Below are 10,398 nucleotides of genomic sequence, written 5' to 3'. Positions count from 1 at the left end.
TTACCTTACAAGCCAACATATTTCACCTACAAGAGAAAATTTAAGTTTTTCTGCTTGAAAAGACTTCTAAACAAATGCATCAAAGGAACAACTATATTTTTGTTCTTATCCTTGTTGATCCTACAACCAAGACTTTTTAGAGAAAGGACTCATAAATGTACAAGAGAGAGGCCACCAGGGCCATGAATGAGGTACAACTAGGTCACTAAGTTGCTAAGGAGATGAGAAACACTTTCAATAATGGGGGGTATCTTGGGAATCACAATTAGCTACAATTTAAGGTCCATATGACCATCCTTCAGCAGATTTAAACTCTCTATTTGGATTTGATGACATGTTTTTGAGCTATAATGTGTTAAATAGGAAGGTTCAGATATAATTGCATATTTGTGACTAATACTATTTATATTTGTAAAATATTGTAAGAATATTGGGTAGATTATGAATATTTGGAGGATGAGATAATATAGGGACTTTCTCCCTATTACATGATGGACCAAGGTTTGATAATAAATGAACAAGATATTATTAAATTATTGAACAAATTTTGGAGCTCCAGTGATTGAGAAAATCTAGGAATGTACCCCCTATCATTTGATGAAGATTCCTAGTGTTGAGAACGAAATCCACTTTTTGAGGGATATTGGAGGGGAAAGTTGTCCCCTTTCAAGGAGGATGCTTCTCCATCTATTTGTATAAGTACCAATTTGAATTTTTTTCTAGGGGCTTTATAGTAGGGATGTACTTGGATTGACTCATATAATGAAGTTTGGTGTCATTTTCAACTTATAAGGCTTGGTTTTCTTCATCATAATCTGAGTATCCTTGGGCTTGGCCATCCCAAGAGCCTAAAAGCCCTATTGTATAATATTTTTATCTTCTTTGAATGTCTTGTTCACTTGCATTTCTTATTCTTGCATTTTTATTCACTTATTATCCATGCTTCATTGGATGTAGGTTATATTGGTTAAATGATTGAAGTTTTTTTTAATGTTATTTATCAATTCACAAATATTTATTCATGTTTATAAAAACCTTTAAAATTCACACCCATGATTGATCTTCTTGGATTGGTTCAGTAGTTCACAATTTTGGAATTTCTGGAAGTATCGTCTAGCAAAACAATAGTAATTTTATGATATTTTTTAGCACATGTTAATGAGAATATTTTCAGTTGATTACACTTGAATTGATTCCTAAAAAAATATATTTAATAATAAAAAATACCACACATTTTCACTTGATCAGGTTAGGTATTTGGTAAGTTAACTAGCTCACTAGTTCTAGAATTTCTCATTTTTAGAGTAGTAATTTTATGTTATTTTTTAGCACATCTTAACAGGGATATTTTTGAATTATTACACTTGAATTGAAGTCCTAGGAAATCCTAATTAAGAAATAAATTCACCTCATCTCATTTTCATTTTATTTTCTTGGGCATTTGGCAAGTTAACTCGAGCAACAAACATCCTGTAGAAATTTGTTTTTGAGAGATTCCTTGCACAAATTCACTCCAAATTCATGGTAGAAGTATATTTATAGCCTATGAATGGTTTGATACAAATTTGGTTGAGCTGAGGATTGGTTAGATCTCCATTTATATCTTACATTTCTTTCTTGAATGTTTATTTCTAAAACTAGTCCATAATACATATAACCTTTCCATAATTTACTTTATGCAAAGTCTGATTTCATTCTTGCAAGAGTAATCTATGACTTTCCTTTCCAGAAAAATAGATTAAATTTACTTAGTGTTCATTATGCTTTACATTTTTGAAAATAGAATAGATTTCCCTTTTGTCATTTACTTTCGAGAAAAAGTATAATATGTTTTCTTATGGTTACTTATCTTTTGAAACTTAGGATTGGTAGCTTACATAGATCTTTGCTCATCTACAGTTGTTTCATTGCCTTATTTCACTTGCATCAAAGGGAGTCAGACTAGGAAGAGGAAGGTGTTTGTTGCACTACAATTTTGTCCCCTTTTAAGTTTGTACAAACCTTAGGTTGATAATTTAAGTCGATAACATCAGGATTTGCAACATTCTTGTTGCAATACTAGGGCTGACCACATAGATAGAAGTAAATGGAATTAAAGAATTTTAATGTATATTGGAAGCATTCATATAGCAAGAAAAAAATAAAAGGATTTGGACCATTTAACATTATTCATGCAGAAAAATTTTGGCATCATGTAATGGAAAGTAATTATCCCAAAGATCCTATACACAAAACAAGAGAATATTCTTCAGTATCTAAAAGAAGAATCATAATGTCATGACAAAAATATATGTAAGAAAGCTTTCAACAAGTTTGTAGATACAATTGCAGTATGGAGGAAGTCTCGTCTTCAAGATGAGAACTAGTTCGTTCTAAAGGGAATGGTCTGAATGATTGTTTGAAGAAAAAGGTACACATTTTTAGAACTCTTAATTTGAAATAAATGCATGTTGTAAGAAGAGCTAGTTGTAGAGATATGTTTGGTAGAATGAGTATGATATGTTTTGTATAAATTTTGGACTCTTCTTGAAAAACTGATAGATGAACATGCCCTGGTCAACATCCGATATGGTATCTTGAAGAATCAAAGGAGAAATGACTTCAGAAGGAGTCGTAGAAACTTTGATGGATAAAACACTGAAGTTTGATTAGCTCCTTACATGAACACACTGACTGAAAAGCTAAAAGCATGGAAAATATCATAGCATGCATATGGGACATAAAAGGATGTTAACAGCGTAAATAGAAACTAGCAAAACATGACATCTTGATAAGAATCTAGTATTGATGTAGCTTTTCTACCGAAAGAGACATGCTGCAAGAATACATGTGGCAATTGGTAATTGTCTAGTTTCAACTCAATTCATAGATTGAGTAAACGATATTGCCTATGGCTTAGAAGAATGTATGAAAAAAATGTGGTATAAATGTGTACATTGGCAGAAAATGTGTCAAGGTACAAAATAGCTTGATTGTCATGTTTTTATAAAGAAGAAGATCACTTTCCCAACGGATATAGGGAGTTATGGCTAGCTCTACATTGGTTGGTTTCATAAGATATTGTTGATGATGATAGATGACTAAAGGAAAGTGATTTGGAAGACTGATAACATGAACCCCATCATAAAGGTAAATTGAGAAAGAGGTTGGCTCCATGATATCCAAGGTCAAATCTCATATATGATATGATATGATGGTGTGAGAAGAGGATGTGCTATAGCTACTACTATTATCTCCATGGAATAATAAGTAGTTGATTTATTAATGAGACATCAAGACAATCTTGGACTCGTAGTTAAGTCTCCCTAGCTGAAAAGGAGCAAGGATATATTCCCTGATGAAATGGGAATGAGGATTTCGTACCTGATTGAGGGGAAGACATAATGGACATTATATTCTCTCCTTTGTGTGTCATGCACTAGGCCAAGACTAACATTCGCACGCCTAGTGAAGGCTATGGTCGGAGAATAGGGTCTCGAGGATTGGATAATCATATGGGACTGGTACTCCTTGAGGATTGGGAATCTAAGATAGGAAGTAGTCTTGTAAACTGAAAATATTTGAGGATTGTATAGGGTATCCATGATAAGAGTGGTCGACGAGGACCAATATTATTTGAGGATTGGAAATACAAGATAAGTATAGTCCTAGAAGGACATACCCGGTGAACATTCAGATGGGGTATGTGGCTTAAGAGGCTGAGATGTATTCCTCCTAGCATTGTGCTCTAATTTTGTAGAGCATTAGAGCTTTTTAGTCAAGCCATTACAATGTTGATATTGAACAATGTTGGATATGAGGTTGATGCTTAAATATAGCCTACCAATCTTGCCCTTCTTATGATAACACTTTAGTTTGCGAATATCCTTGTACCTTGTGTACAATTATGAATACCTCCCTAGTGAAGAGGGAGGGATGGAAAATGTAACTATTCTAAGCCTTCATGATTGTCATTGTAGTTATGTCATTGTATATTTTATGTAAAAATTAAAATAAAAAGGAAAAAATGTTTGTGAAGCATGGGTTTCATGCTTCATTTGAATGGTCAACTACGTCAGGCATGCATTTCATGCTCCTATGGTTTTTCAAGTTAAGAAAATATTTGTTATGAGTCAAGAGAGTCATTATCGTATTTATAAGACCCATTTGGAAAAATAGTAACAATAAATAGACATTATTTTTGTGTTTAAAAAGTCAAATTTTCCCTCCAAGGCCATGTCAGTTATGCGTGTGAAATCCGACCTAGGAGAGGCCTATTTGACCCTCAAGAAGGGTATATATATAGGACACCTCGACCTCCTTGAGTCAAAATCATTACTTGACTTTAAAAGATAAGTGAAGAAATAAAAGAAAAAGAGTAAAGGTCAAAGAAAAATAAGAAGAGAATAACTTATTTTTGTGCTTATATTTTCTCACACATGAAAAATAGGGTTTATATTGCTACTAGTAGGCCGAGATTTCTTTTTCAGCTAAAGAAATTGCACCTGGAGCAACTCTCAAGTGTGCATAGTCATGCCCATGATTGGACCACAAGACTAGTAGCCCGAGAATTGTAGGTCCAAAAATCAGATCTGAGGTAGAAGGCTAAAAATTTTGACTAGAGTAAAATTTTGGAGGTTTGTCCTTCATTGACTTTGAGGACTTCGAATTTTTTAAGGAAGGACTTGTTGGAGGGTGGACTTGATGCTTGGAGGGAGGTGTTCGTATTAGAGATTGGGTCTTTGATTTCTCATTTGAATTGATTCTATAGGAGGAGAAGAATTATTTCTGGGTTTCCCCTTGAAGGGGTTTTTCCCTAGCTTGGATCCTACACCTTGTTTCCATTGTCTCTTATGATATTCATGGTTTTAATCTTGATAATTGTTTGATGAAAAGAATCTAATAAAGAATAATAAGAGGCTAACTTAATTTCACAAACAATTATTAAGGATAGGATACTTATTTTAATTGTTTCCCTATTTGGTTCTCCAACATATTTTTGAGGCCTCCATTACACTCATTATATAAGGTTCTTGAATGCCAAGTGTTTTTAATTTATTTATCTATTCATGTTTTATTTGTTTCATTGTTTTCTTCCCTAGAACTGACATATCCTTAGAAAATACATAGCCTTTCTCCTTAAGGTGGTAGGAATATGTGGGAACATTCCAAATAAAATGTTAATGCAAGAAGGAGAGTGAGGGACATGTGTTACACAATATTTTGTCACTGTCCCTGTACTCCCCATCCCTTGATCTTGGAGGACCTCTACAGTGAATCCCACATGCTTTGCCTTCATGAAGAAACTCCCATTATGTCCCTCTTCATGAGCAGATCATTTCCCTTTTGCACCATTTCCCCTGAAACTTCTATTTTTCCCAGTTTACAAGACCGGTGCTAATGGCCTTTGTCTCCCCTGCATTGATGTGTAGAGATTAGCACTACTCCTCGTGCCGATCAGAGTGACTAGGTTGTGTCTCAGTCAGGCCGGTCCTATTATGGAAAGTTTTTTAAATTAGAGCTGACGCTTCCATCTTTAGAAGCTCTGTAATGGAAGTTTGGTAGATGGTTTGGCCGGATGGGGTCAAGGATGACAGTTTAAGCTCTTTTCCCCTATAATGATGGAACTACCTCAAGGTAAAAATCCTTATCCCATGAGAAGAGGATCCATCTCCCATCCATATTTCCTATATAAACCTCCCTTCTTCCCAAGCACTAACTAGTCCTAGTCACAATTGATAGTTTTTGGCTGAGTGTGAGTGTTATAGTTGCAAAAAGTTGATGCTATTTTGGATTAGACAAGAAAGCTATTACTAGTTGTAGCCATATATTTGTCTAAGGGAGAAGTGTGTTTGGTTTGGAGTGATGCCTAAAGGGAAGAGCCTCAAAACTATTTTTGATTGAAGCCATCATGGAATGCTAGCAGAAGTGTGTGGGAACCCGGTCTTGTGAGAGGAAGACTGCGACATCAAGACGAATGGTTGTAATATCTCTTTGATATTAATATATGCAACTATCGATTGATTTCCTAAAAGTTTTGTAATATTACATATCCATGTCTTAATTCTTCTTGACTCGTTAAGTAGGTTGAATTTCAATTTGTCTATTTTTATGTTTGTGTGATGTTGTTGTTCACTTGTTTCAGGAACTTGAAGAAGGAAGAGAGAGATTGTTGGAGTGAGCAAGCGAGGACATCATCAAGTAGGATAAGTGACTAAGAGGTAGGCCCTCTTGATTGATTCTAACCTAAGGAAATCTTCCATAGAATGTATATGTTGTGGCTGAACCCATTATCGAGCTAGAGGAATTCTTTCGTGACCGCACTTATAATTTTACTTGACCACAAATTGGGGACTCCGCTGGGGATCCCAATCCTTTTGTTTGTCTTGGATTTCATGATTTCGTGAGAACTTAAATCTAGTTCCACTTTTTCCCTTTGGTTTTCTTTATTTTCTCCAGGTTACTTGCCTATGTCTAAAATTCATAGTAGCAGAGTTGGTCCTTGTTTTGAATTTTTTTTTATTTTTTCTTAGTTACCTCGGCCAGCACATTTAATCCACTGACAGTCATGCTGACCAGTGCGAATGGCTAAATAATAGTCATGTCGAATAGCCTCTAGCACTTTTTGTCAGTTAGGCAGTCGCGCTGATGCCTGTAAGTGAAGATTAGGGCCTGACCCCAATCTTGGCCAGTGTGTTTTGCTCTTGTGGTTTTGACCCTGTAAGCCTTTTCAACCATCTTCTCCCTAACTAGGGAGCCTCATTTAGCTTGATTTGTGTGCTTGCTTGGTTTATCCCACCCTCTGATGTGTTAAGTCTGGCCCTGTGTGAAGTTCTTTTTTATTTTTTCTTTGAATCCCTTGATAGACGCTATTTTTGGCCAAAAAGTCACGTCGATCAGCCATCAGCGCTAGTTGTAGTACTAGTCAGTTGTGCTGATTAGTGCTACTTTTGGCTCAAAAGTCACTCCGGTCTAAGAAAAAATCATAATTTCTCCCATTCTAGTGCCAGTGTGTCTTGACCCTCAGATTCTCTTCTTCCTCCTAGAAGTGACTAGGATGCTTTGTTTTCAATTGAATGAGTGAAAGAGTCTCATTTGTTCTATTATTTCGAGTGTCTCTTTTCTCTTTACAAGCATAGATTACATTGATTGGTTTGTCGATTGACGCATTTATGTGTCTGGTTGGATCGATTTAGGGAAGAAGTTTATTTTAGTTTCAATTATCATGCTTTGAATTTTATTCATGCTTGTTTGTTCGGAATTGTGAAAATTTTCATTCAAGTGCTTTATGTGAAAGATTCATTTTGCATTTTATGAAAAGGAGAACATCATTCTAGTTTACTTAAGCGAAAATATTGCATTAGTAGCATTATTGAGAAGCTAGAATTGCATCATCATAGGCATGGAAATGAAATGAAACTCATTTTGTTTTAAAGGGAAGATTAAGTGCATTTAGGAGATTTATTAGAGAAAGATTTCATTCTTTGATTGATGCATTGATTTTTGTTCACTATCTCTAAGTTAGTGTTAATTTTCATGGAAGACAAAGATCTCTTTTCTCATATAGCTGCATGTAGGATTTTTTAGATGATAGTGGTAGGGCCTTGAAATTGAAACCTAATTCAAGATCAATCGTTAAAATTTATTGAATTAACCTAAGGAAACATTGAAACTTAACGATCATATCTAGAAGGTCTAGGCTAGAGACATGTTTCGGCATCTTTAAACCTAGAATTTGTCATTCGGTTCGGCATTAGACAGCACTAGTACGAATCTGTGCTCCCCATATCGTCGAGTATATAACGAGAGATCCCTCTAGGCTGCAATACTTTATCCATAGGAAGCCGAGTCGGCCGCCTTGCAAATGTGATACATCGAGTACTGCATTCGGGGAGATTACCTGCCCGTACTTCTTGGTTGACCAGGAGGTATTCTGCAGTTCACGGTTGCCTGGTAATCCTTGTTGGTGTCGAGGTATGAACAAATTAGTCAACCCTTTTCCTACATTAATTCATCAATCTGGGTGCGTACTCTTTTCAAGGTAACACGCAAGGTATATGCAGGAGCAAGGTTACACTCTACATCAACCAAGGGTTCGTGATTAAGAAATCAAAGCATCGCTGTAACAGTAATGGAAATGAGCTGCAAAACTTAAAAAGGCATTCACAACAATCTATGTAATCTGCAACAGCAATAAGGAAATAGATACAGCAAGTAAAACAACACACAAAAAGGAAACACGCAGCACTTGATCAGAAGAGCGGGCCCAACTCTCTGATCAGGGTTGTGTTTACTCACAACCGAAGATAGAACAACAAAGCATTTATATTTTATTAATCTGAAGAAAACTATTACAATACATATCCTGGTATGGCTAACCCTTCACACAGGAACGATCCATCTTTTATACAATACAGGGGGTGATAACATCTTCCCCAAAAACCTGGCAACTACATGCCCAAAAATATACATCAGTTCAAAACAACACTAGTGCCGAGAGAGCGAGAACAAAAATCATCCAAAATGGATTGGGAATAGTTGCAAGTTGGTTATGTTGTTTTAGCGCCGCTAAACAGCTACTATGAATCGCAGAACTGCCACTATATGCTGGAAGATAAATACCTGTTCTCTGCGATCTATGGACATAACAAGTTTTAGTGGTTTGCATAGGTAAAACCCTCATGACTTTACTTCATTAATTAAATATTCCAAGAGATAGAGAAAGGAGGGTTACCTCATAGGTTTAACATAATAGATACATGTTAATGAGTGCAAAAAGGATGAAAAGATGAGTGGAAATGTAGGGAAAAGGTAAGCAGATTTGGTGCCCAACATCTCCCCTTGACTAGCCTTTTGCATGCCCTCATGCATCTCGCCACCTCCGCAAGTCTGGATTGGATAGACTGTGGGCCTCGTGAAGCCGGGTGAGATCATATTCCTCTACCATGTCTATTCCTGGAACCTTATACCCTTCTGAAAGAAGAACTTCCTTCCACCAATCGTTTGGTACATTATACGCTAGGGTATAGTGCTCTGCCAGCAACCAAATGACAGGGAACTGGAACCGGATTCCCATCTACCATACCCCACATGTTTGGATGCATGCCATGTATCTTGGCACCCTAGTTAGTGCTCGTGCAATATTTGGTGCTCCAAACGGTTCCCTATTCTGGACAGACGTGGGTGACATCATCCACCTTTTATGGCAACTATCAAGGGCCTCATCTTGAAACGTGACTAATTGTTTGACACAAAGATGAATGCACCACTTTTGTGTTCTCAACATCTGTTCTTTGTTTCCCTCAATTTCTAAAAAGTTGTTGTGCTTATTGTACATAGTCATTGATCACTCATGCTCCCCTCTCATCATAAAAGGCTTCGTGGTATGATTTGACTCAAATATATTAGAAGCCTTCTTCCATCTTATCTGATTGAGATTATAAGAGGTGACAGCCCTTAAATGAATGTCCCCCACATATGGGACTGGATTAAACTCTTTATCTGCACGCAGAAGGTATCCATGCATATAAAGCTCACAAATCAAATGTTTAGTTGCCAAATCATGAGCTTTCAATATATGGAGGAATTGTACACCATCCTTGATCTCATGACTAATTTCCTTCTTAATTCTCTCAAAAAAAAAGAAAAGAAATCGCTCATGCAAGAACAAAGCATAGTTAGAAGCAAGAGGGTGACATGCCATTACCTCTTGTGCTAGGTTGAACATCTGTTCTTTGTCAACCTTCAATTCTGTCACTTCTCCCTCCAGTCGCTCCACCTTGAGTTGCTGCTTTGCATGCCTCAATCGCAATATGTCTATGCACTCCACATATTTGAATATAGCCTTGGATGCTTGTTCCTGGGTTCTCTTCACTTCATTCCAATATCGAACCGTGATGGATTTCCAGGTTTGAACTTCGACCGTTAAGGAAAACTCATGGCCTTCGAACAAATGCTCGATAGGGTCTGTCTGAGTGGCAATAGAGATTGTTGCCACATTTTCCACCTGTGTTTTAGCTTCGGCCACTGTGGCTTTGGGCTTCTTAGCCCACCGCCTATATTTCTTCACCTATTCCTTTAGCTGGTGCACCTGTCTTCTCAGCCTCCTAACCTCTATTTTTAGCCGCATCACATCCCTGAATTGCAGCTGATATTTCTACTTAATGGGTAGCCTCCATTGCTCACACAACTCTATCCATTCCTTCTTGACCACCACCTCATCTGGTACTGCAACCGGTTCAACAGGAGGTAGGTCACCAGGGGGAATATCTGCTAGACCTACTATCGGGTTTTCCTCCATTACTCGCTCTTTCTCAATCATTTCTTGCTTCACGACCACCTCGACTGGTCTTGCCGCTAGTTCGGTAGGTGGTGGATTACTCGAGGGAGTATCCACAGGTTCAATTGTTGGGACCGCTC

This window comes from Pinus tabuliformis, chromosome J (assembly GCF_031772625.1).
Source record: "Pinus tabuliformis cultivar Carrire ecotype Pingquan chromosome J, CPIR1, whole genome shotgun sequence".
Taxonomy (NCBI): domain Eukaryota; kingdom Viridiplantae; phylum Streptophyta; class Pinopsida; order Pinales; family Pinaceae; genus Pinus; species Pinus tabuliformis.
This window is presented reverse-complemented; position numbering follows the sequence as displayed.